At 42.4% G+C, this 27065-nt stretch overlaps 1 protein-coding gene across 2 annotated transcripts in view; it reads left to right on the top strand.

The window, feature by feature from the left end:
• LOC147702896 (neuropeptide Y receptor type 6-like) overlaps window positions 1-27065 on the top strand; it is a 411642-nt gene that overhangs the window by 236030 nt on the left and 148547 nt on the right. The window contains exon 2 of one of the 2 annotated variants that reach the window (XM_086928843.1): window positions 1902-2062. The exons of the other annotated variant lie outside the window; for it this stretch is intronic. The gene's annotated coding sequence lies outside the window, so the exon portion shown is untranslated. The remainder of the gene's footprint in view (window positions 1-1901; window positions 2063-27065) is intronic. 2 annotated transcript variants of the gene reach the window in all.

A 27065-nucleotide genomic window follows, 5' to 3' on the forward strand; every position in this document is an offset into this window, starting at 1 on the left:
TCTCCACTTCAGCCCATCACCTCCCAAAACAAGATTAAAAATCGAAACCACTATGTAGAATATCACTTTTCCTGCAATACCAATAGGGCTACCTTTTTAGGCACTAGAACCATCCCCTTTCTACACAATGTTGGACACAAATGATGGACTTCAATTAATTCACTGATACACTCTCCCTATGACGACATTTAAACCCAGGAGTAGCACCGTCTGTGGTTAGGGTGTCATTAAGGACCGGGCCACAGGGGCTCCAGCACATCAAATCAGCAGGTCCTCTCCGAAAAATGGACTACATAGGAAGCACTCTGTAAGAAAGGAACCACGTGTGAATTCAATGATTGCCTTCCATTTTTTCTGTAATACACTGACAGAGTGTTTAGCTTTGTGTTATCAGGGACTATTACTTTTTAAGAAGGACAACTTTGAGGTTGTAAACTTTTGAATACAACTACATTTTAGGTTCCCTCTTTGTGTTGTAACATGTTTTTATTTTTGTGACTCCTTTTGAAAGCCAGCTTCTTTACCCTTTTCCTATCAAGACAACACTCCCATGTGGTCTCTTTAACGCCAAATAACACATTTTATTTTTATGGTGCTTGGACAAAATTTGCAAACATCGGGAAAGAAATATCAGAAATATAATATGGTGACCTACAAATATTGTGATGCAGAAATATTGTTGACTAGAATATTATTTTTTGCTGTAATATCGTTGTAAATAATATTGATATTTTTAATAATGTTTTCAACTTATATAGTGGTTAAAAATATTGTTTTTTAAATAATGTAATATGTTTTAGTTGATATATATATTTTGTGTTACTATTGTTTATATAAATGTAATTTATTGTTTTTCAAATGTGGCTTTTAATTTTAGGTGACTTAGATTTTTTCAAATTCATTTTTAATAGTAATTTATAGTATCTTGGTGGGTTGTTGGGTTTGTAGGGGAATAGGATGAGAAGTTTATTTTGAAATACTAATTAAGAAATATTTAATACCTTTTAATTATATGATTCATATTTATTATGTAATTTATGTAACATTGATCAATTTGCATATGTTATTTGCGGGCTGTTAGTAGGGTATAGGTGTAGGGAGGAAAGTTTAATTAACAATTTATTGATAATTGTTAATGATTACATTTATTTTAATTATGTAATGTATGGAATACTGATTTCTTTTACTTATATTTTAGTTGTGGGATGCTTGGTTTGTAGGTGTATAGGGTAGGAAGTTAATTAAGTAAGAATGAATTAACTATCAGTTAATATTTGTAAATTCATTATTTGTTAACTTTAACTAATAATTTGATGGCATATTTTTTTAGTTACAGTTTAGGTGCAGACTGCTAGGTTTGTAGGCATACAGGATTGGAAGTTAATTAATTAATAATCAAATAACAATACTGTATTAATTGATAGCTAGTTTTCTTATCGAATATTAAATATGGAAATTGATTAATTGTTTTAGTGTAAATACACACACAGATATATATATATCATAATTTTCGATAAATGGGTGATCATCAGTATAAGGAAAGACTGATTGCAAATATTAGGGTTGAGATGAAGTGACTGCAATATGTGTATAGGCGTTTGGTTTTAGATATTTATTCGGTTGTAATTTATAATATATATATTTATATTTTATTTATATAGTGATCAATTAGATTTTAGCAACATCAATATTTATACCAATGCACAGTTTGCACATGCTCTCACCTTCCACCCATGTCCCCATTATGAATCCCCTGCTCTAGAACAATACCCATCCCATATACAGGGCATTAGATAGCCATCAGTAAAGCAAACTTTTTTTTAAAAAAATGATGTATGAGACATGTCATTTTAAAATGTATAAGGCTATTCTTGTTCTCCTTTTCTCTCTTCTCTCTCTAGAACCCAACAGTTTTTTGAACTCAAAGATTACCAGGCCAGCTGCTTCCTGTATAATACATTTTTTTATCGGGTTTTGCACAGTTGATATGTCAACCTAACACTTGCACCACATGTGAATATGATGAATTCCTGAACATGGAACTGCATTATTTAAATATATTGTAGGTATTTAAAATGTTATAATAGTAAGATCAATTTCGAACGGACAATGACATGACAATAGGTGAAAACAGACCGTTTATATATAGAAGGTTTAGTGGGGCTATGTGAAAAAATATTAAGTATAATGGTTCAAAACTTTAAATTAATCAGTTACAATACGTCAATATTGGCAACCATTTATTGGGACAATCCGTACAGGACAAAAGCATGTACATTTATTGTTCAGCTTTTATAGCCTTATGGAAGTTTTTGCACATATTTATATATTTAGATTGATATGTATCTATGTATATATTTTTATACTCCATGAATAATTGGGTCTGTATACCTATGCATTTAAGCATCAAAGTTTGTCACCAATAGTAAAGATGTTCGCTATATGGCAGATTGTTGCACAGGGATCAATGTATATATTGCACTTGCACTTTAAAGTTTGTCAAAAATTACTGTTATGCACTGTCACTTTAAGGTTTTTAAGTCACATGGTATCTATATATATATATATATATGAATTTTTTTTTTTTAAACCAACTGTGCAACCATGAGCGCGTCATGTGATCAAGGCCCCTTGGAGGGACGAAACGCGTCATGGCGGCTCCACTTCCCAGGTGCTTCGCTGCACCGAACAGGACCACGGACATGGTAATAGTTGCTTGCCAGATTTGTATATACTGTGCAGGGAAACGTGCATGCCTCAGACGCGTTTCGGACACCAGGCTATATAGTAATATATCAAAAGGAAAAAGAATGTCCCCAGTAAGGACATAAAAGCGGCACTCCAATCGAGGTGGTTTAAAAGTTCTTATTTATTTGACTCAGTCAAGGAAATTTCATCTAATCGTTTCGGCTGCCACACGCACCCTTGTTCACAATCAAACACAATTGATTTTATAAGTGCTTTTTTCATCAATATCAAAGACAGACAAACAAAACAAAAGTGTAGGCCAGTATGAATGGTTTGATCAGCACCATCATAGAATGTGCAAATACAGCAATACCTCTGTTTGAAAGCATGGAGCAGTTCTAAAAAAATCAATGTTTCAAATAGTTCAATAAAACTATACTTTTCTTCAAAGGAGATATATATATATATATATATATATATATATATATATATATATATATATATATATATATATATATATATATATATATAGTAATGTAACAATCCGGGCAATTCTACTTGCCACTGTTCATACCTCACATTGCTTGAGCCCTTAAATAATTATGCTGCCTTATGACAATACATTTTGTGTAGCGAATTCCATTCATCCAGACTATGATCTCCAGTTCTCAGATATATATATATATATATATATATATATATATATATATATATATGTATACAAGAAAGAGAGTGAATAGTTAGGTGGTCACAGAAAGGAGAAGGTTGTGATCATTTCCCTTTGCTCTCATGAAATGAATGAAGAAATAAAAAATATGGGACAAACAGAGGAAGAAACTAAATTAAGACAAGAAATGACAATCAGGCTTCAAAAAGAAGAAGAAAAAATAAGAGAACGTAAAACCTACAAGTATCACCGAGACAAAAATGACTATGAATGTGGTAGAATTTTTACTTTTGCCAAAAAGTACGAGAATATGAAAATCTCAAAGTTCAGTGGTATAAGAGAGGCAAGTAAGGACACCTGACAAAATATTCAGGGAGGATCTTCAACCTCCAGCTTAAGCTCTGCAATAGAAAGCGAATCAGAGGATACAAGATCTGGGCGAGTACCGACCAATATCACGCTGGTAGAAGAGCTTGATTTTTTAGTCGAGGAACAGAAACAAACTCTTTGACCAAAACGCCAGACAACAAAACCACCCGGAAAATCAAAAATCCAACCCGCAAACGCAGAGAAAGGAGACGGGCAAGGAAAAGGAGAGCCAACAAGGAGATATCAAACTCGCAGGTGGAATCGAAAGTAGAATCTCCAAATGTAATGACAGCGAAAAACAATATCACGGTTACAAATCTATCAGATATAACCTTAAACACAGCTGAATTGCAACTGCTATCCTTGGGACTGTCCTTTGCCCCGGAGAGCACCTTCAATTATGCATCAACGCGAATGGATATCTATAAGGGCATTAGAAAACTAAAATTGCGAAAACACCATTTGCTGAAAGGTGAAAAAGAAAAACCAATACCTGACACACCACTGACAAGTGGTCAAGATGAAACTGACCAAATATTCAATACTCAAGAAAGATTATTCATTGAGGAATTGGCAGAAATGGAAACAACACAAACACAAGGCAATGAACCACAATATGAAATGGAAAATGTGCCAAGAGTTGAAAATAGTAAAACATGCACTACCAACTTCAAACCTCGGTCAAAGTTTGTCCCAATAATGCCTAGAGATGGAATAGACATCTACCATGAACAAATCACGAAAGAACTCAAAGAACTAAACATGGCTATAAATAAACCAAAAAACAGAAAGAAAAGAAAGATGGAAATAAGATATAAACAGCTGATGAGCAAGCTATCCAAAAATAGACAAGTGGTGATACGAAATGCCGACAAGGGGGGCAATCTGGTAATTTGGAAAAAATCGGATTATTTACTAGAAGCCCAAAAACAACTAATGGACCAAGACTGTTACCGCAGATGTGATCAAAGCATATTGAAATTGACAAATGAGAAACTATATGCAAAGTTACTAGCGTGGAAGAGCAAAGGTTTGATAAATAAGGAAGAATTCCTATTTTTGAAAAATAACACTCCAACAACTCCAGTGCTATAATTCATACCCAAGCTCCACAAGAATCAATCGAACCCGCCCGGACGACCAATCATCTCCGCAATTAACAGCCTAACAGAACACATGTCCCAATACATCGACCACTTTCTACAAGAACACGTCCAGAGACTACCCTCATATTTGAGAGACACAGGAGACTTTTTGGCCAAAATTAAGGATCTAAAATGGCAATCAGATTTCCTGTTGATAACTATGGATATCACCTCGTTATACACGAGTATTAGTCATAGAGATGGCATGCGGGCAACAGAATTCTATCTCAAACAGAGAGATGCAGTCTATGTTGAACACAGTAGAATGCTGTTAGATATGATGGAGTTCTGTTTACATAATAACATCTTTCTTTTTCAGCACAGTTTGTACCAACAAATAAGAGGCGTAGCTATGGGGGCCAGTTTCTCCCCTAGCTACGCCTGTCTTCATATGGGGTGGTGGGAGGAACTGGTCCTCCATAGAAATTTCAACAACACACTGAATGACCATGTGAAATGTTGGTGGAGGTATATCGATGATTTGTTTGTTATATGGCAAGGCACGAAAAGGGAAGCCGAAATATTCATTGATAAACTTAACCAAAACGACATCAACTTGAACTTTACTGCAGATATTAGCCCTACTAAAGTGACATTCCTAGATGTTGAGGTATATATAGAAAATGGCAATTTGGAGACCAAAATACATAGAAAGCCGACAGCGGTAAACTCCATTTTACATGCGACCAGCCATCACCCAAAACATCTAGTAGAAAGTATTCCGTACGGAGAAATGTTACGGATCAAACGTATATGCAGCACACCGCAAGAACTATTAAAAGCACAAGAATCTAGTAAAAACAGATTCTTAGAACGTGGATAATCTAGAATTTGCATTGAAAATGCAATAAAGAAAAGCAACGAGGTAGACAGAACTTCACTCCTAGAAACAGCATTAGCCAAGGCAAACACGGAGGTATCAAAAACATCTATACAAAAAGAGGATGAGTTTAGAATGATTGTAAGCTACAATAAACAACATAGAGAAATCAGACGAATCATTCAGAAGAACTGGCCATTGGTAAAAAATGACCCAATATTAGGTCCACATTTACCAAAAAAGCCAACGGTCACTCACAGTAGAGCGCCAAATATGAGAGACCGTTTAGTAGTAAACAATCCGATAGAAATCCCCAAAAAGAACTGGTTCAACCAGAGGAAAGGATTTTACAAGTGTCAAACGTGCAAAGCTTGCCTAAATGGAGTGAATAAAAAGAGCTTTACCTTAGCATTTGGGAAAGGTGACCAACAAATCAAACATATGCTAACGTGTAAAACTGAATACGTGGTCTATATCCTCGAGTGTCCCTGTAAGTTAAAATATGTGGGAAGTACGAAATTACAGGGACACAAAAGAATATTGCAACACATACGTGCAATCAAGAATAAAGATCCAACTTACCCAGTTGCCCGTCATTTTAATGAGAAACACCAGGGAGATGTCAGATTACTCCAATATTATCTCATTGACACCATACCCCCAAGTAAGAGAGGGGGGGATCGGGATGAAAAATTAAGAAAATTGGAAACTAGCTACATATTGAAGCTAGATTCCAAACATCCCTATGGGCTAAACTTAACAGAAGATTTATATACGGGCCTATAAAAACAGTCAAAGTGTATGTAATCTTGATAAGGAGTAAATCAGAAGAGATAGAAGAAAATGACATATATACATGTAACATAGGAACATAATGAATACTGGTACAATCTAACATAATGTAAGTGTAATCAAAAAGAAATGGCCTCAACAAAAACAAGAAATGGAAAACAAAAAGTTTTTAATTGCAACTGTTTTAGATAACAATCATAATACACCATATTATGAATTGTAGGTTGTAACACTATTAGTAAGTTTTCTTTTTCTTTTTCTGTCATCAGGGTTTGCACAATAACGAAGAGAGTTCACTTTTTCTTTTCTTTTTCACCTAAAATCTATCCTTATCAGAGGCTTCTGAGTAGGATTTTTAGATCACACTATAATCTGTCATATACAAATAACTGGCTCCAAAAAATCTTAAAGATACCGTGAATATGTGACAAACATACACAAGTAAGCGTAATTTTGCACATGCGTTCTTGCACTTCAGGTATTGATACCAACAAGATATACTCAGAATACAAAATAGAGCTTGAGAGAAAAAATGGTTTTTTAACAAATGTATATATATTTATTTATTTATATATTTATAACATTTATCTAGGAGTTATATAAAATATCCTTTAGATGCTCTATGGTATTTATACCGTGATGTACTGTACTGTATTGCGAATTTTGCACAAGAACATATGTAAATTTTGCTTAGATGTGTACATATTTTACGAAAGGGTATCTTTTATGGTATTTATACCGATATATCAATTTGCTTAAGTCGCACAACTACAAAAGCAGATTTGTACAAGAAAATAAGAAACACATATATCTAAATGCATAATGAAATATTGTATTACAGCGTGCCAAGGAGCCAGCAAATGTTATAGCGTTACTTGCACAGATTTGTAAAAAAGAGCACTGTCACTTTAAAATTGCATCACCATAAAGAAAGAAAAAAATGTCAATGTTGGTATATAAGAAACCAGGTGACCATTTACTGTGTCATGTGATCAAGGTACGTCAGTACCGAAACGCGTAATGGCCGACTGAGTAACAGCTCAATAAACCGACTAACTTTTTCACCTACTTGGGTCTGTGCTCCACGTTTCTTTTCGTGAGGAGAGAGCGCCTGCATCCTGCTTGTGGAGTGGAGTGGCAGAGATATATATATGTATATATATATATATATATATATATATATATATATATATATATATATATATATACAAGAAAGAGAGTGAATAGTTAGGTGATCACAGAAAGGAGAAGGTTGTGATCATTTCCCTTTGCTCTCATGTCGAAGATTTCAAGATGTGTTTTTAAGGCAGTCAGTCGCCAGGGAAATTTGTAAGGCTTTATGCAAATCACTGCGATCCTTCTTCTAGGTCTGTGCAAACCCTTAGAGGCCTGCCCTTTGGCCAAGCCATTAAAGCCTGTATACTCTCCTTCATGGAAGGAACCCTCAAGTATAAACTGGGACCTTCTTGGGAGTTTAGACCTTGTTGTTCAGCATTATCTGGGAGTCAGCGATGGATTAACCGGTCAAAAGATCGTTTGATAAGTGACTATCCAGTTAAAATAAAATAGTGAATTAATTCCTCAAGCAGAATCTCATATTTCTTAATGTTAAAGTAAATGCATTTCACAGGCCTATAGGGTCAGTATCCATGAGGCCTGAAGTAGGTTTATGTGTTAATAATGTACATATCATGAAAACATCTTATCAAGATATATGAAAATCTTGAAGAGCATGTTTATTAGAATTGCCAAGCTAACCAGATCTTGCAGAAATCTGTAGGTATAAAGCTCATTGGTTGTTTTGAAAGGCATTACAATTATGCTTATTCTGAAACTTGCTAATTCAAGCTCTTGTCCAGAGTCTAGAGTTGGTTCTCTTATAATACACTGCCCTCCACTCTGCAAAGTTATACATTCAAGCACAAATGTCAGTCACATCAGTAGAACTTCCTCCCTCTGCTCCTTTCTGGAGAAATTGTTGACTGGGCGTTGCAGAAAGGTTTGAGAGCCAGACCCTGTTGTTCTACTTATATGGAGGATTTCTGATTGTTGTTCGGCCATTCTGGTCACTGTTGCCTCCCTGGTGGCTTCTAAATCGCTTCCTTCATCTAAAGGCTCAACATAGGGAGCGTGGCTAAGCAACATGGCTGTCAGGACATGAGCTTCCGAGCTCTTACCCAGCCCGGGGGCCTTTCCCCATGTATCTTGCATAATCCTGCTTCAAAAGGCAAACCTTGACATCATACAGACTCAATAACTTATTATGAAGTGGCTATTTCCCTAATCCCTGGTTGAAAACGGGGAAGAGGAGACTTTTAGAGCCGAAGCCTAGCTGGGCCTGAGGCACTGTGGCAAACTCGAGAGTGCTGAGCTGCGGGTGTTTGCCTGGGCCCAGGTGCGGAGGCGGGATGATCCAGGACCTTGCCAGTGGCTGTGTGACAGAGAACGCCTGACCAGAGAGTACTAGTTTTGCTCCTGTTGGAATTACCCAACCTGATGGCGTGGTCTGAGTCCAGAACGTTTGAGACCACCCCCTGTTAAGGGGATGTACACCCTGAAAGTTGGAGTGCAGACCGGGGAGCCCCTGTAAGGCCGGAACCAAGGGTGAGGAGGGAGCAGCTGTCTCACAACACCACTACCAGGCGGAAGCAACCAAAACCTGGAGTCCTGGTGGGCCCCGCTCCCTCCTATTCAGGGTGCTCAGAGGAAAAGATTTCACCTTGGGCCGTCCATGTGAAGATATCACTGGCTGGCTGGTCCACGGTTCCTGGGCAGTGAAGAGGGGCTCTACAGGGACCCTACGACTAACGTTGACCCTGAAGGAACGATGCAGATGGCTGGGGCTGGCCCTCTGCATGCCGCCATCATGGTGAAAAAGCCCCAGTTGCCACCCAGTGCACCCCGCCCCCCGTTTGTATCCACTGACATGGCGCCTTTGATTTGGAGGGTGCTGGGACCACTCCTCTGAATACTGGGAAAGCGACTTGGATACTCCATTAGCTGAGGTTGCAGTAAGTAGTCAAAGCACCGGCTTGTGGGAAACAGCTGCTCTGTCGGTCGGGTGCACATGTATTGAAGATGGATCTGAGCTTTGAGGCACCCCCTTCCTGAACTGACCTGGTGGCATTTCTAAGGATGCCATTGATGAAATCTAGGGTCAGAACTGTATGCCTCGTAAATTGTGCAGATATAGAGACTGAGATTTTTGAGTTTACTGGACCCTTCTTGTTTCTCTTGAGTGGGAATTTCCAAGGGGCCGCCATGCTAATCTGTATCTCTGGGCCTCACTGCCCTTGCGGCCGTGGTCTCCAGTCCCACATTGATAAAAAAAAGGGTCTGGTGACGGAACTTAAAGCGGCAGAGTCATCCTGGTGTATTTAGTTTAAGGTTTGGAACCTCATTTGTTCACCCTTGCTCTTGACATAACAGGCAGAATGTTGTGGCCTTGGGAGTGGCCTTTGAAATAGAAATCTGAAGACTAGAGTGTAATACTAACTAAACCACAAGGATCACGTGCAAAGATCATTCCATATGTTCCCAGGTGAATAATACTATCAAGCAATACACCACCCGAGACAGATCCCACATAGAAACAAGGCAATCCGGTGCCACAGAAACAGGGGAATTGGGTGAACAGCCCACCGAGCCATCTCCTTGCAGCTATTCAGGGAATAAGAATGGCACTAGAGCATAAGATAGAAACAGTGTTGATTGACTTCAATTTGCTAAGAGCTGATTTACGAAATGTTTCAGATAACGTGCACAATATGAAGAACAACATTGAGTCCATGCAGGGGGCGGTGGTAGATTTAAAATGTCAGCTGGCCACAGTGACTATCACAGTTGAGGAGTTTGATAGGAGAGCGGAGGATGCTGAGGGTCGTCCCCACCGTAGCAACATTAGCATTTTAGGCTTCTCTGAGAAAGCGGAGGGATTGTCCACTGAACGTTTCTTAGCGGACTGCATTCAGTCATCCTTAAAGCCGAAAAGACTGTCTGACTTTTTTGTCATTGAACAGGCCCATAGGGATTTGGTTCCCCCGCTTCACCCTGGCGCCCGCTCTAGGTCCATCATCACTAAGGTCTTCAGTTACATGGAGAGGGATTGCATATTGAGGGCAGCTAGGGAACAGGAGAATCCTCAATTTGGGAACTGTAACATAGCAATCTTCCCAGATTATACCAAAGTAGTTCAGTAGCAACACAAGTCTTTTATAGCTGCCAAACAAAATCTCAGAGCAACGGGTTTGAGATACATGGCCAAATTGAAAGTAAATTGAAAGTCATGCACTATGGTAAAACCTAGTTCTATGACAAACCTGAGGATGTCTGGGAATGGATAGAAGTTAGAGATTCTGCTACGACTTTAAATGGTAATACAAACCCTCATGAGAACTAGGGCACACGGTCTGGTGGTGCTTCTATGCGGACCCTTGATGGTACAGATAATCTAAATCTCTCTCCCTTAAACACCAACAGGTTACACATAGGTGAAGATGGGACGATGCAATTGACACACCAGACCTCCCCTGAGGGTGGTGGGCCTTCACCTGAGAGACCCTCATCAGTGGACATGGTATTAAGGGCTCCTAGCCCAATGGCGGAGATCATGTCGGGCACTGCCCTTGTGGAGGATGGGGAAGAAGAGGGCTGAGCAAATCACATTGAGGATAGAGGCTTGGATTCTCAACTAGGAGGGTCACCTAATTGCACAGCTCGTAACTTACCTAATTGGGAAATGGAATTTCTTGAATTTCATCGTTGTGTCTAAAATTTCCTCCTAACTGTTGTTTTATTTGAACTGGTATTCCGGCTCCCTGTAGTGCCTGCAAGTATGGACGATCCAGAGATTGGAAAACGTATGGAGCCACAAATTGATGTCTATGCCAGGTGTTCCTTTGAAATGGATGATTTTGGCGCCTTCTGGCTGGGAGGAGGTCTGCGAGGGAAGGATTTATACCTACTGTTTCACCTTAGTTATCAGGTTCTTATTGGACCACTTTGATAGTTGTGCTCGTTCTGACATGACTGTGGGTGGATTTCAATAGTTCAATTCTAGTTCTATAGCTGTCCTTGGGAGGGGTGGGAAAGGGTAGTTTGTTTTTCAAGTTTTGTTCGCGACTTGTAAGTAGGCTTTTCCTGGACGGTGAGGAACGTCTTTACATGTGGATGGTTCTGCAGGGGGATTCTCAGTTTACACTATACTGTGCCTGTGGGTGCTGATTATAAACTCCTCTCCTAGAACATTACAGGCTTAGCACTAGCAGCAAATGGTGCAGGGTTCTCTCATTGCTTAAACGTCACAGAACTAGCATAGCATGTCTCCAGGAGACCCACTTGACAGAGACTGAAGCCAAAAAGCTTGCTAAAATATGGAGAGGCCAGACATAGTATGGAACTTATTCCTCTTATTCTAGAGATGTACTCGTGTGGATAGTCCCTGGGATGCCGTTTTCACTGATATATTTGTAAGAGGATTAGAGGACCAATACATACTGATACAGGATACTGTCTGGTGTATTGGTTTCACCTTTGCACTGTGTTAAGTTGGCATGTGCTAGTTAGAGTTTTAAACACCATTTTTCCTTTCCTGCTGCCTCTGCACACAACACATTTTGTTATTAATGCTTTTCGCCTAGTTAGGTATGTTCCTTTACAAGAGAATAACATGTTTGCTTATAATATCAGTCTTGCTTAGTAAGCTATGTCTGTACAGTGAGTGCTGAGGCCTTCAAGGTTATTTCAACACAGCGCTTATTGTTTGGATTGATCAGCGCACAGAGTACACATAATATGGATGCAGCTGTGGCCAACTTTGGTTTTAGGCACGAATGATACTGCACTGCGCAAGGCAGGAGACACACACTTGATGAATATCCGTATGCAGAGTGTTGGTGTAGGAGATGGTGTGATCCATTTCCACTGAACCAAAAGGTATGGGCCCGCCCTTCTAAACCCAAAGAGACCTTCTGTAGATATAACATAATATACTAGCTAGGGAGGGTAAACTGAGGTTCTATTTAGACCTGTTTCCTTTTGCATTTTAACATGCTTTTACCCTTTGTATTGTATGGTAGTAACTATGCTTTTAACCTTGATCTTTATTATATGTTTGCTTGCATTAGCTAAGATACTGCGTTTGAGTACACTGCATTAGAAATAAACATTTCAAACTCGCACGTGTCCTCATTGACTCCTCGTTCTGGATTGATATGTTAGTATAACGAAAGAGTGTTCATGTGTTCCACGTTTCCTGAGGTGTTCTAAGTCCATGTTCTGGGTTGTCTAAATCATTGGGGTTTTGTAAGTACCAATGAGACACTGATTGCTAGTCTGGTAAGGGATTTTGGATACCAAGGTGAGTTTTGGCACACCCTAATTCACTGAGGTTCTAAGTCTCTATGCACAGTTCTGTATAGGAGCAGAAATCCCTGCTACATGGCGCCCGATCGTTGGTGGTCTTATTACATGACACTTGATTAGTACTTATATCGGTCCTTAACAATCTTCGCTATTGTTTCCGGAAAACAGTAGTGTCGGACAAACCTGCCTATATTAATATAGGTCCTTTCGAGCTTGATTCTTTAAAAACGGTTTCCTTGAATTACTACCCAGTTGTGCTACATATTTTTGTTGTACCTTTTTCTTTCTGAGTCCCTATGGCCCCGGTGGACATTCCGCAACATAGTCGCATTGCGGTGCGCAATCACTTGCAGAATTATCATGTCCCCATGGATGGCATGGCCGTGATTATGGTGGTGAGTGCAGAGGTGGCTTACCCATATGAAATATTTTATTCGTGGGTGACATTCCCAACTGTGAACACTAATACCAATGTGTTCAACGCGTACACTCCCACTGCTGTGCCGCAGGACTATGCTCCAAATAGGACTCAGGAAGTTCAGATTGATGCTTGGCAGCACCGAGTTTAGTTTAATGGCGTCCTACCCCACTCTTTAACAGCTCCGAGGTTAGTTCCCTTGTCCATTCCAGGCGTGACTTGGCCTGTTTTGGCTGGATTTACACCTCATCCTCAGCACGGGCGTGTTCCGTTGCTGAGTTAAGACGACTACATGTAGTCGCTATTAATGTAATTAGGTCGTTAGTGCAATACATTACCCGCAATCTCCCGGGCGGGGCCCCAGGAGGTGCGGCGCTTCCTGCTGGACAGGGCGTAATGAAACTTAGCCCTGTAATGGTCAACGATGTGATGGGCAAGCGCCCCCAAGATAAGGATGAATTTCCTTTCTGGCTTGCCGAGAAGTTTGACCTGCTGGAAGCAGTTTTTCCTAACACAACTCCTGGTGAAAAACACAGGATTCTGACAATTAGCATGCCTAAGGACTTGACGCCAGAAATTGGTGACTGTGAGTCGTGGGGGAAGATCTTTGCGGCAGTTTATGCGAGGTGCTATGGCACTCCATCCATGACTGTCCTTCTGACGGTCATTAAACATGTTCAAGATGAGCACGGACCTGAGGCAGCGGTTGAATTGGGTATGCGCCTATGCGGCTCCTTTGATGTAGTTTCCGATCTCATACTTGCGAATGCCAAGGGGATGCGGTGAGCTTTCAGGTGTCCAATGCATTGCAGGCGGTTCCCGATGCCGACAAACCCCGTCAGTTACCGAGGATTATTGTGGAGGCTTATAAGACCGTGGGCCGTAATATCATGGGTGTCAAGCCATTCTCCACTAAGGAGAAAAAGCAACCCCGAGGGCCGAAGTCAGAGAATGACGATCAGCCCATGACCAAAAAACAAAATTGGCCGAAAAAACAAAAACAGGGTAAACAACAACAAAAGCAGAAACAGGAGTCTCGTCCTGCGTCACCAGTGCCTGCGCCTACAGAACGTATTTATGACTTGCGCGATCGCGCGACGATAAAATCACCTGATCGTTTTCAGGTTTCTGAACAACGCTCTCCTCGTTCTTTTCAGGACTCATCGGCCTCACAGGTGGTGGACGAGGCAGCAGAGGTCGGGGTGGCCAGCAGGGACGCGACCAGCCCTGACCGTAAGACGGTAAAGGCAAGCAGGACGATTCAACACCGAAGAGACCCCGGTTTCAGAAAAAGAAAGTTGTTGCTTTAACAGCGAGATATGCCACAGATAGTGAGAGCGCAGCTTTGGAATCAGACATGAGCTCTGACCTTGCTAGACAGCGCGGCGGAGATTACCATAGTGCGAGAGGCCCTGCGTCCGCTACTGAAGGTGACAGCGACTGATCGATATGTTGTTGTGGAGACAGCTGATACAAGAGTAGCTTCCCCTAATAGACTTTATGTAAATGTGTTGTATTTGTATAGCACGAACAGTAACCCGTAAGCATCCCGGCGCTTGTACTCCTACCACAAGGGAACCCCTCCTGGCTTTTCCTTGTGAGGTGTCCACTCCTGGGCATCCCATGGTGAAACCAGGCATCTCTTGTGTATCGGTGGCCGTTGTGGAGACTAAGCAAGCTATTGCCCAGAGTTGCAGCGTGGGGCCCATGCTTAGATTCGGCACTGAGGCGAGAATATCCGGTCAGAGGAATTTAAGTCCGATCTCGCCGAGGCGGGAATCGAACCCTGGTCCCTGGCCAGCGCTCTGCATCAAGGTCTGCCGCTCTAACCATTGAGCCACACTTCTCCATGAAATAGTCCTTTTAATTAAAGGTGACATACAACGTACAATCAATGGGGTATTTTGGGAGAATCTTACAACTACATATGACATTTTGTTAGCGGAGGCTGACTGGCCCCCACCTTTTGTGCTCGCAGCTCCAAGATGCGAGGAGGTGATCCTCCCTAGTTTCACTCATACAGTCTCAAAAGAGCATGCGCTGAATTTTGCAGAAGAGTGGGCTAAGGCTCTTGCGCCAGCATTGTACCATACACAGTGTGGTTGGGATAAATTTTCCCCACACCGCGAGATTCCTTTACGGTCTATGCCACAGCCGCAACCTCAATATCCCATCCGTTTTGAAGCTAAGGCTTCCGTAGCGGAAATCCTTGAACAATTGAAATATCAAGGTGTGATTGAAACTTGTGTGTCACCGATGAATAACCCTCTTTTTACTGTGACCAAGCCTGACGGTTCGTACCGTTTGGTACTGGATTACCGGCATTTGAACTCGCATTGCCGTACCTGTGCAGTACAGAATACTCACGGCTCTGCTCTTGTGGATGGTCTTGTGCGTAAACGTTTTAAAACTACACTTGACATTTCCAACGTTGTTTTTGCCCACAATTTGGACGGACTGAGTTCCCAGTGGACCAGTTTTACCTGCGGCGGCAAACAACGCCACTATACTTGCTTACCTTTTGCCTATAAGAATAGTCCAGGCGTGTTTGCTGCCCGTATTGTCTCTCTTTTTGAGAGAATAGACACTGATGCGTGTGGGTATGTGGATGACATATATCTCACTGACGACGAACTTTGGGCGCATCTGTGTCGGGTTGACCGCATAATTTGTAACTTTGCGGACTTCGGTTACAAATTTAACTTTACAAAGTCCCACATTGCAGAGAACACAGTGTTGTTCCTGTGGGTATGTAACTGTTACAACGCAATTTTTACCACGCATACTGTTACCACGCATACCATTACAACGCAGGATCCTTTACAACTCATACCTTTACAACGCATGACATTACATCGCAGATACTATTACAACGCATGCCATTACAACGTAAGTATAGGTAAGTATATCATTTTATTTTACCTTTTTTTAATTACCAAAACATTAAAAATAAATTAAAATAATTAATTAAAGTAATTTTATATATAGTTTGGGTTTTGGGGTACAGGTTTTTTTTAGTGTTCAGGGCTGGGTTTGGGTTATGGGGTACAGGGGTAATTTTAGGGTTCAGGGCTGGGTTTGGGGCATGGGGTACAGGGGTATTTTTAGGGTTCAGGGCTGGGTTTGGGTTTTGGGGTACAGGGGTATTTTTAGGGTTCAGGGCTGGGTTTGGGTTTTGGGGTACAGGGGTATTTTTAGGGTTCAGGGCTGGGTTTGGGTTATGGGGTACAGGGGTATTTTTAGGGTTCAGGGCTGGGTTTGGGTTTTGGGGTACAGGGGTATTTTTAGGGTTCAGGGCTAGGTTTGGGTTATGGGGTACAGGGGTATTTTTAGGGTTCAGGGCTGGGTTTGGGTTATGGGGTACAGGGGTATTTTTAGGGTTCAGGGTTGGGTTTGAGTTTTGGGGTACAGGGGTATTTTTAGGGTTCAGGGCTGGGTTTGGGTTTTGGGGTACAGGGGTATTTTTAGGGTTCAGGGCTGGGTTTGGGTTATGGGGTACAGGGGTATTTTTAGGGTTCAGGGTTGGGTTTGGGCTTTGGGGTACAGGGGTATTTTTAGGGTTCAGGACTGGGTTTGGGTTTTGGGGTACAGGGGTATTTTTAGGGTTCAGGGCTGGGTTTGGGTTTTGGGGTACAGGGGTATTTTTCGGGTTCAGGGCTGGGTTTGGGTTTTGGGGTACAGGGGTGTTTTTAGGGTTCAGGGCTGGGTTTGGGTTTTGGGGTACAGGGGTATTTTTAGGGTTCAGGGCTGGGTTTGGGTTTTGGGGTACAGGGGAATTTTTAGGGTTCAGGGCTGGGTTTGGGTTTTGGGGTACAGGGGTATTTTTAGGGTTCAGGGCTGTGTTTGGGTTATGGGGTACAGGGGTATTTTTAGGGTTCAGGGCTGGGTTTGGGTTTTGGGGTACAGGGTTAATTTTAGGGTTAAGGGCTGGGCTTGGGTTATGGGGTACAGGGGTATTTTTAGGGTTCAGGGCTGGGTTTGGGTTTTGGGGAACAGGGGTATTTTAAGGGTTCAGTTTTATAAAAATACTTACAATTAAATACATTTATTTTAGTAATTTTAATATTTATTTAAAAAAGTATATATATATATAATTTTAAAATTACAATGACATTAATTAAAAATGTATTTAATAAATAAAAATAATTAAATATTTATTAATTACACTTCTAAAAAAATAATATAATAATATTTAAAAATAATATACTTACCTATACTTACGTTGTAATGGCATGCGTTGTAATAGTATCTGCGATGTAATGTCATGTGTTGTAAAGGTATGCGTTGTAAAGGGTCCTGTGTTGTAAATATTGCGTTCTAATGGTATGCGTGGTAAAAGTATGCGTTTTAACGTCATACATCCGTTCCTGGACTATGAGCTCAACAATGAAGGTCGAGGATTGGCCCCTCACTTCTGGGAGAAATGCGCACAACTGCGCGCCCCTACAACTCTGAAAAAATTACAGTCCTTGCTGGGGTTTTTGAATTTCGGGCGTACCGATATTCCTGAATATGCCCAGCGTATCAAGCCTTTGTATGCTTTGATACAACCTACTTATACCAAATCTTGCTGGCTGCCGGAACATTCAGCTATTTTGCAATCTTTGCAAGCTGATCTTCTAGAATCTAAATTCTTCTATCTTATTCTGACCCGTGATAACCACACCAACCTGGTGATAAGAATCATCGCTGGGGCGGGGGGTTTCACGTACCTTACTTTTAACGAAGGAGACACAGTACCTGTTGCTTACAAGTCACACTTGTACACTTGTACACTTCGGCTGAAATGCTGTTTTCCTCTGTGGAAAAGGTTTTAACAGTGGTGAAAATGGCGATTCTCAAGGAACGTGCACTGTCACATGGAAAACGCATGTTGGCTGTTACCCCGTTTCTTGCGTTAGAGGCAGTGACGAAAGCCAGTGTACCAAATTCTAAAGCTTTACACCCTCGGTGGATACAATGGGCAAAATCTTTGACGTCTCCGGATGTCACGTTTATTTTTGATGTCTCCTTACAGTAGCAGGAATTTTTGCAGTATGAATTTGTTCATCCTGCCCCTTCGGCTATGCGGCCTATGGAGGACTTCCATTGCATCATATACACTGATGGTTCTGCGCAGGTTGCGCATGGGTCTAAACACGCATACGTTTCCGCTTGCGCTATTGTCGTAAGTGCCATGGTGAATGATCAGTTCAAGTTCAGAGTCGTGCACACGCAGACTCTAGGGGACTGCACCGCACAATTGGCAGAGCTTTTTGCTCTGATGCTTGCATTGGAGTATGCTGATCCTGGTGTATCAACTCTTATTGTGAGTGATTCTTACTACTGTGTCCAGTCTTACAATGAAAACCTTTTCTTTTGGATTCAGAATGATTTTCGTGATTCCAAGGGTAGCACAATAAAACATAAAATGATCTGGGTCCCAGTGGCTGAGCTTGAAGAGCAGTTGCCACTCGTGTTTGTGATTCATACTCTCGGTCATCAGCGCGTGGGAGTCCACGCTGTTGGCAATTCACTTGCCGATGAGGCAGCAAAATCAGCGGTATCGACATATTTGGTTGCAGCAGTTACACGTTCCTAAGTAAGATTGATGATGATATCTTGGCAGCTCTTGCTGCAACTGAGAAGGGAGGTAAATATCCAAAAGGATTCCCTTCGAAGTATTCATTCCACTTAAGTCCTGATAAAGTTCCTTATGTGAAAATTCCTGACGTTGGTGAGAGATTGCTTTCCAACATGGACCGCAGGCCTACTCTGATTACCGCAGCCCATGAAGGTGTTGCGTCTGCGCATGCGGGTGCCCGGCTACTGTAGCTCAGTTACAACAACGTTTCTGGTGGCGGGGACTGTACAAACAGACGCGTGAATATGTCCTTCAATGTGACATTTGCCAGCAGATTAAGCCTCCAACTGCTGCGCATCCGCCACAGACACAGTTGTACATTTCTAATAAACCCCTTGGGTGTGTTTATTTAGATCACTGCAGTCCCTTTTCTTCTGATACTGCGTATAAGTACATCTTAGTAGCAGTTGATTCACGCACACGTTTTGTGTGGGTCTGGCCTCACCGCAGCGCTGATTCACGGACTGTCATAAGAGACTTGCATATATTTGTAGGGATTTTTGCCTGTGGTACCTTCCATTCGGATCGGGGTCCGGCCTTCGCCTCTAAGGCGTATAAGGATCCCATGACTTCGTTGGGGGTCCTAGTCAAGTTTTCGTCTCCATACCGTCCTGAGGGTAATAGTGTTGTGGAACGAATTAACCGAGATTTAAAGCAGTCTTTGACGGCTCGAGTTATAGGCACTGGCAGGAACTGGCTGGCCCATCTCAATGGCGTGCACCGTGCTCTTAATAATCTCCCTAGACGGTCTCTGGGTGGGCGGACCCCATACGAAATGCTCTGTGGTATCAAGATGTATATACCGGACCTTGGCGGTCTAGACTCGGTGGCTCAAGCCGTCTCCTTTGACGTAGATGAACATTGCAATGTTTTACAGGATCTGCAAAAGACAAGATACAGTCTTGCAAAGGAACATTTGCCCTCCACCTCGGATGATGCGTTGCAGATCCCAGTAAATGGCTGGCTACCCCAAGTTGGAGAACTAGTTTGTGAGAAGATCGAAAACAAGAAAGAATTTGGTCCCTCTTATCGAGCTCCGGTTCCAGTGCTTGGTGTGAAGGGCACAAGAACAGTCATTTTACCACCACTTCCAGGTCGTAAGGATAACAGGTATATCTCCATTGACAATGTCAAGATACACAGAGTGGCCGATTCTTCTTAGTATGACACCGGCAGTCTAATTTCCTTCGATTTTGAGAAATTCTGTTTTGGCCCCGGTTTACAATCCTGTGCCTGATGTTGCTCTCGAGTTGCCTGAAATTTCCAGTCCTTTTTTGAGTATACTGCCTGGTACTCAACATGATGAAACTGACTATACTTATCCTACTGACTTATCGATGCCTGATTTGCAAACTCGCTTGGCTACAGAATCCAGATTTTCATTTGACACTGTATCTCACACATCTACAGAGCCTTCGAAGATTTCTAGTATGGCAAGACGGTTTAACATTTTTTTTTTGATTCCCCCTTAGACTTATATTTGGATGGTGCTTTTTTCGATTTACCTTTTTATGACAGTAATCCATGGGGTCGCACACTGCTCCACCCACCAGCGGGTTTGCCCCTGCCATCCCTGGACACGTGTTTCTGGGTCGTTACCCTTCATCAGCAGGGAATAGGTGTACGTATGGGGTTGCTGTGTAGGCTGCCAAAGGTGTTCTCAGGTCTGGTACCTCTCCACGGCGCGCAGGTGCGTGATCCAGAGATAGTCAGCTCAACCGGCTCAAGGGAGCCTTAATAAACAGTAATCCATGGGGTCGCACACTGCTCCACCCACCAGCGGGTTCGCCCCTGCCATCCCTGGACATGTGTTTCTGGGTCGTTACCCTTCATCAGCAGGGAATAGGCGTACGTATGGGGTTGCTGTGCAGGCTGCCAAATGTGTTCTCAGGTCTGGTACCTCTCCACGGCGCGCAGGTGCGTGATCCCGAGCTCGTCAGCTCAACCGGCTCAAGGGAGCCTTAATAAACAGTAATCCATGGGGTCACACATTGCTCCACCCACCAGCGGGTTCGCCCCTGCCAGCCCTGGACACGTGTTTCTGGGTCGTTGCCCTTCTTCAGCAGGGAATAGGCGTACGTATGGGGTTGCTGTGTAGGCTGCCAAAAGTGTTCTCAGGTCTGGTACCTCTCCACGGCGCGCAGGTGCGTGATCCCGAGCTAGTCAGCTCACCCGGCTCAAGGGAGCCTTAATAAACAGTAATCCATGGGGTCGCACACTGCTCCACCCACCAGCGGGTTCGCCCCTGCCATTCCTGGACACGTGTTTCTGGGTCGTTACTCTTCATCAGCAGGGAATAGGCGTACGTATGGGGTTGCTGTGTAGGCTGCCAAATGTGTTCTCAGGTCTGGTACCTCTCCACGGCGCGCAGGTGCGTGATCCCGAGCTCGTCAGCTCAACCGGCTCAAGGGAGCCTTAATAAACAGTAATCCATGTGGTCGCACATTGCTCCACCCACCAGCGGGTTCGCCCCTGCCACCCCCGGACACGTGTTTCTGGGTCTTTACCCTTCATCAGCAGGGAATAGGCGTACGTATGGGATTGCTGTGTAGGCTGCCAAAAGTGTTCTCAGGTCTGGTACCTCTCCACGGCGCGCAGGTGCGTGATCCCGAGCACGTCAGCTCAACCGGCTCAAGGGAGCCTTAATAAACAGTAATCCATGGGGTCGCACACTGCTCCACCCACCAGCGGGTTCGCCCCTGCAATCCCTGGACACGTGTTTCTGGGTTGTTACCCTTCATCAGCAGGGAATAGGCGTACGTATGGGGTTGCTGTGTAGGCTGCCAAAAGTGTTCTCAGGTCTGGTACCTCTCCACGGCACGCAGGTGCGTGATCCGGAGCTCGTCAGCTCAACCGGCTCAAGAGAGCCTTAATAAAAAGTAATCCATGGGGTCGCACACTGCTCCACCCACCAGAGGGTTCGCCCCTGCCATCCCTGGACACGTGTTTCTGGGTCGTTACCCTTCATCAGCAGGGAATAGGCGTACTTATGGGGTTGCTGTGTAGGCTGCCAAAAGTGTTCTCAGGTCTGGTACCTCTCCACGGCACGCAGGTGCGTGATCCCGAGCTCGTCAGCTCAACCGGCTCAAGGGAGCCTTAATAAACAGTAATCCATGGGGTCGCACACTGCTCCACCCACCAGCGGGTTCGCCCCTGCCATCCCTGGACACGTGTTTCTGGGTCGTTACCCTTCCTCAGCAGGGAATAGGCGTACATATGGGGTTGCTGTGTAGGCTGCCAAAAGTGTTCTCAGGTCTGGTACCTTTCCACGGTGCGCAGGTGCGTGATCCTGAGCTCTCCAGCTCAACCGGCTCAAGGGAGCCTTAATAAACAGTAATCCATGGGTTCGCACACTGCTCCACCCACCAGCGGGTTCGCCCCTGCTATCCCTGGACACTTGTTTCAGGGTCGTTACCCTTCATCAGCAGGGAATAGGCGTACGTATGGGGTTGCTGTGTAGGCTGCCAAAAGTGTTCTCAGGTCTGGGACCTCTCCACAGCGCGCAGGTGCGTGATCCCGAGCTCGTCAGCTCAACCGGCTCAAGGGAGCCTTAATAAACAGTAATTCATGGGGCCTGACAATTGGTTTTGTATTTTATTTTTTCCGTCTCGTCAATGGACACTATGTCGAGGAGAGAACTGACATTCGACATATCAATGGAACTTTGGCATCCCATTCCTCATCGCACAGAGTGCAGAGAGACTTAGCTTTTGTTAACATCACACCTTGGCCTGTCCTAGATGGGATTGTATGGGATGCGGTTCGATTTCAAATTCATGGGCCCACTGAGGTTATAAATGTCCCTAATGTGCTTAGAGTGTCAATGGGGGATGTGGTTAAACAAAATATACATTCTGATGTTTGGGATGTTCAGGCCGTTGAATCATTGTTCTTTGATTTGAAATATTATGCTGCCTTTGATGCTGAAGATTTGTACTTGGAGTCTGCTAATTACGGTGATTTGTATTGTTATCAACATTTTGGCAATCACTATCTGCATAAAGCTAATACCAGGCGACGCACTGTAAATTACACCCAGTGGGAACACTGTCCAGCTCCTATACAAGGCAGTTCTGTTACTTTTTTTAAAAGGTTCACTTACTTTACAGATTTTAATCAATCTAATCCCATTGGCTTTTATTTTAAAATGGGTGATAACTCCATATCCAAAGTTAGACTTACTGATACTAAATTATTGTATTCAAAGTCCTTTCTAGACCAGTTGGCTGTGGGGGCTACGAGTTGTGGAAGGATACAATTGATCTTAAATCCATTTGGGGTTCTAAAAGCTGGCAAGTGCAAGGCACCGTGCATGCCTCATCCCGAACCATATGTTGTTTGAATTTTACTATTTCACAAACAACATGCTTTGGATTGGCTACTCCTAAAAGATTGAATGCTCCTTCCTTTCCTGATTTAGAGGAATATTCCGGTTGGGGTAATTTTACTAAATTTTCCATGAGAGAGTTACAAACTCTAATATTGAATTAGTCCTTTAACATATCCAGTTGAATGCTCTGGCACAGAAGTTCTGATTCATACCAGCATTGTTTTCTGGGTTTAGCTCACGGCTTTACACAGGTCAGGGTAGATCCCCGTTTTGAAAGTGGCCATTCTGTAACTACCTATTCTGTAGGCAAATTGTGTCAGCACTGGCTCAGACATTCTACCTTGGCGTCAGTTAAACTGCATTTATCTAAACTGACTGATGATGTTGATCTGAATGATTTTATTAAAGGCCCGGCTAAAGGTAGATCAAAAAGATGGATATATGCTGTTTATAACGAAATCTGGAAAGCTTACCAAGTTGAGGCTGCTACCCGCCTTAGGGCTATAGATCAGGCTAATTTAGAAAAAGTGATAGCAGTCGTAGATAATAGCATTAACACGCTCTTTTGCCGCATTTACACATTAGATAATATTGTGTAATCCGTTATGGATATTGTGCAAGATGAGGTGTCTGCCTTGTACCACGGTCAAAATCAGTTGCGTTCCATTATGCAGTTTGCTTGGACATTGCAGACCCTTAAGGCCTCTAAAGTGCCATGAATACGTCCTCCTTGTTTGCCCCCTTTAATTTGACTGACAAGCAACGCTTACTATCAATGAAGGATGCTTCTTTTTCCATGTTACACATTGAGAAGTTAGAGCCTTTACCTTTTTCTGTGGCCGAAGCCAATGCTGCTATATGGCTTATTCATGGTTTGATTACTCTTCCATTTCCTTTATTTGCTTTTACAAATTGTGTGAAGTACTTTGCCATTGGTAGATACGAGCCTCTAGGAAGTTCTTATCTCCATGAAGCCTGGTTGCTTCCTTTTACTTACAGATGTCTTAGGGTGGGAAGAGAAGTTTATTTGAATGGTGAAGAATTGCCTGAAACACCAGATCATTCCTTAATGTGTCGGCATATCCAATTACATGGCTCTTGCAACAAAAACAAACCTCATTTAGCCTGTGTTTTGAAAGGTACATCTGTGCCTGCAATAGTTCCCACATTCATGTTGCTGGCTAACGGTAGTTATTTACTTTTGAACAATGAGGATTGTTGTGGGTTAATTAAAGAGATTGCTTATGTTGTTACAGTCAGTGACTGTGTAGTTTGTTGCAAGAATGTAATGTATCCACCCCCGCATGGGAAACTTGATGTTTCCATCTGGCCTAAGATTCCGACCTTGAAAGCAGAGTTCAATAAGATGAGTCGCATAAGAGCTCTACTGTCCCAGAAAGAAGTTGGCCTCACATCTGCTCGTGAAACATTTGTCCTTCACGTGGCTAACACCCGCACATAAGTGCATGCCTTATTAAATACTGATTTGCCCTTGCACTTCTGTGAATTAATTCATACAACCTTCAATGCGTCATCCACTTCGGGGCTGGCTCACTTTTGTAAAGTTGTAAGCAGTGGCTTAGTGACTTCCTTCCAAAATATTTTCGGAGTCATTCCAGCATTCTTCCATTCTATTTTCTCCAGCCTGTTTGGTGGATTTCCCTTGCTTCTGGCTCTTGCTGCTGGCGTGCTATTGCTTTTCTGTCTATTTCAAAATGGATGCACATCCTGTGTTGCAAGACGGGCTGCCTCGGCTATGGGCTCTTTCGCTCCCGGATGCTTGAGCACTATGGTGCCACACTGAGTGCAACGTATGGATTATCGTTTCGATTTTCCTACTTTACATGCGTTCAGCCTGTTTTCCATTGCCTGAGTTGCGACTTCGAATGGGCCCTGGATTTGTGTCTCTGCAATATGGTGTCTCCCGATGCAGATTATAATCAATTTATGAGTCCCTTAGTTACTCATGAATTGCTTTGTTCTGATGGAGGGATTATGGCCTTTGCAGCGATGCATGGTGTTCTGGGTCGTTGGAATGTGTTCGCAGCGGCGCAAGATTTCTTGGCTCGCAGTTTCCTCGAGAACCCACCGAGTTGTCCTCTGATGGTGCAAGAAGCTCTGGTAATTGAAGAGCATGTATGTTCTTTCCCTTTGTTAAATTGGATGGCTGATCTGTTTTCAGATTATAACAGTGACTTCCTGTTGGAGGCTATTGCTGCATATTTTGCCTATTCATTATTAGGATGAACTGTGTTTGCAGTCAAAGTTTTTTTTACCTAAACCACTCATTGGATTATTGGATTTTTTTTGGACTCTCAAATACTTTTTTTTTATACTTGCCTATTGACTTTATCAATGTCCAATACTGAGTTTTTTCACGACTATTGCATTTTTTTACATCCTTCGATTTTTTAAGTGCCAAATTAGAGACTTGTGTTTGAACTATCGAACTTGAACTCTGCGTTCCTAAATTGCCCCTTTATACTTGTCCTATCAGTGCTTGGATCAAACGGAGGGTGTCTTGTGTATTGGTTTCACCTTTGCACTGTGTGAAGTTGGCATGTGCTAGTTAGAGTTTTAAATGCCATTTTTCCTTTCCTGCTGCCTCTGCACACGACACATTTTGGTATTAATGCTTTTCGCCTAGTTAGGTATTTTCCTTTACAAGAGAATAACATGTTTGCTTATAATATCAGTCTTGCTTGGTAAGCTGTCTGTACAGTGAGTGCCAAGGCCTTCAAGGTTATTTCAACACAGCGCTTATTGTTTAGATTGATCAGCGCACAGGGTAGACATAATATGGATGCAGCTGTGCCCAACTTTGGTTTTAGGCACGAATGATACTGCACTGCGCAAGGCAGGAGACACACACTTGATGAATATCCGTATGCAGAGTGTTGGTGTAGGAGATGATGTGATCCATTTCCACTGAACCAAAAGGTATGGGCCTGCCCTTCTAAACCCAAAGAGACCTTCTGTAGATATAATATAATATACTAGCTAGGGAGTGTAAAATGAGGTTCTATTTAGACCTTTTTCCTTTAGTATTTTAACATACTTTCACCCTTTGTATTTTATGGATTAGTAACTATGCTTTTAATGAAATAAACATTTCAAACTCGCACGTGTCCTCCTTGACTCCTCGTTCTGGATTGATATGTTAGTATAACGAAAGAGTGTTCATGTGTTCCGTGTTTCCTGAGTTTAGCTCACGGCCTTACACAGGTCAGGGTAGTAGCACAAAATGCAGATTGTGTGGCTACCATTCAGAATCAATGGAACATATCGTCTGCGCATGCCCTGCACTGTTTACAGCCAGACGGTCACTGTTGCGAGGCCAATGTATCATGTTGGGAGTTCGACCTTGCCGCCAGGCAATAATGGCCGCTCTCGACCCTGACAACATCAAGCTAAACATTGGGTTTTCAAAATTTGTCCATAAAGCGGTAAAACTCCTTGAAGCCACTCTCCAACCCAAAGTCTCCCCATTATAGCAGAGCGGTGGTGTTAACAGACAACATCCAAATCAGAGACTACAAGTAACCAAGATTTATGTACTGTACCAGAACATTATTAGATCCTATTGGCCCCCCGAATCTTAAGTCATTTTAAATCAATTGTTTTAAAAAAATGTATCACAGTCATTTCTATTCATTTTTGTCATGTCGTAAATTGTAAATGTTTTTTTTAACCAATCAATAAAGAGCATTATTATTATTATCCTTGATCTTTATAATATGTTTGCTTGTATTAGCTAAGATACTGCGTCTGAGAACACTGCATTAGAAATAAACATTTCAAACTCGCTGTCCTCATTGACTCCTCGTTCTGGATTGATATGTTAGTATAA

Source organism: Lissotriton vulgaris, chromosome 7 (assembly GCF_964263255.1).
Source record: "Lissotriton vulgaris chromosome 7, aLisVul1.2, whole genome shotgun sequence".
NCBI classification, from domain to species: domain Eukaryota; kingdom Metazoa; phylum Chordata; class Amphibia; order Caudata; family Salamandridae; genus Lissotriton; species Lissotriton vulgaris.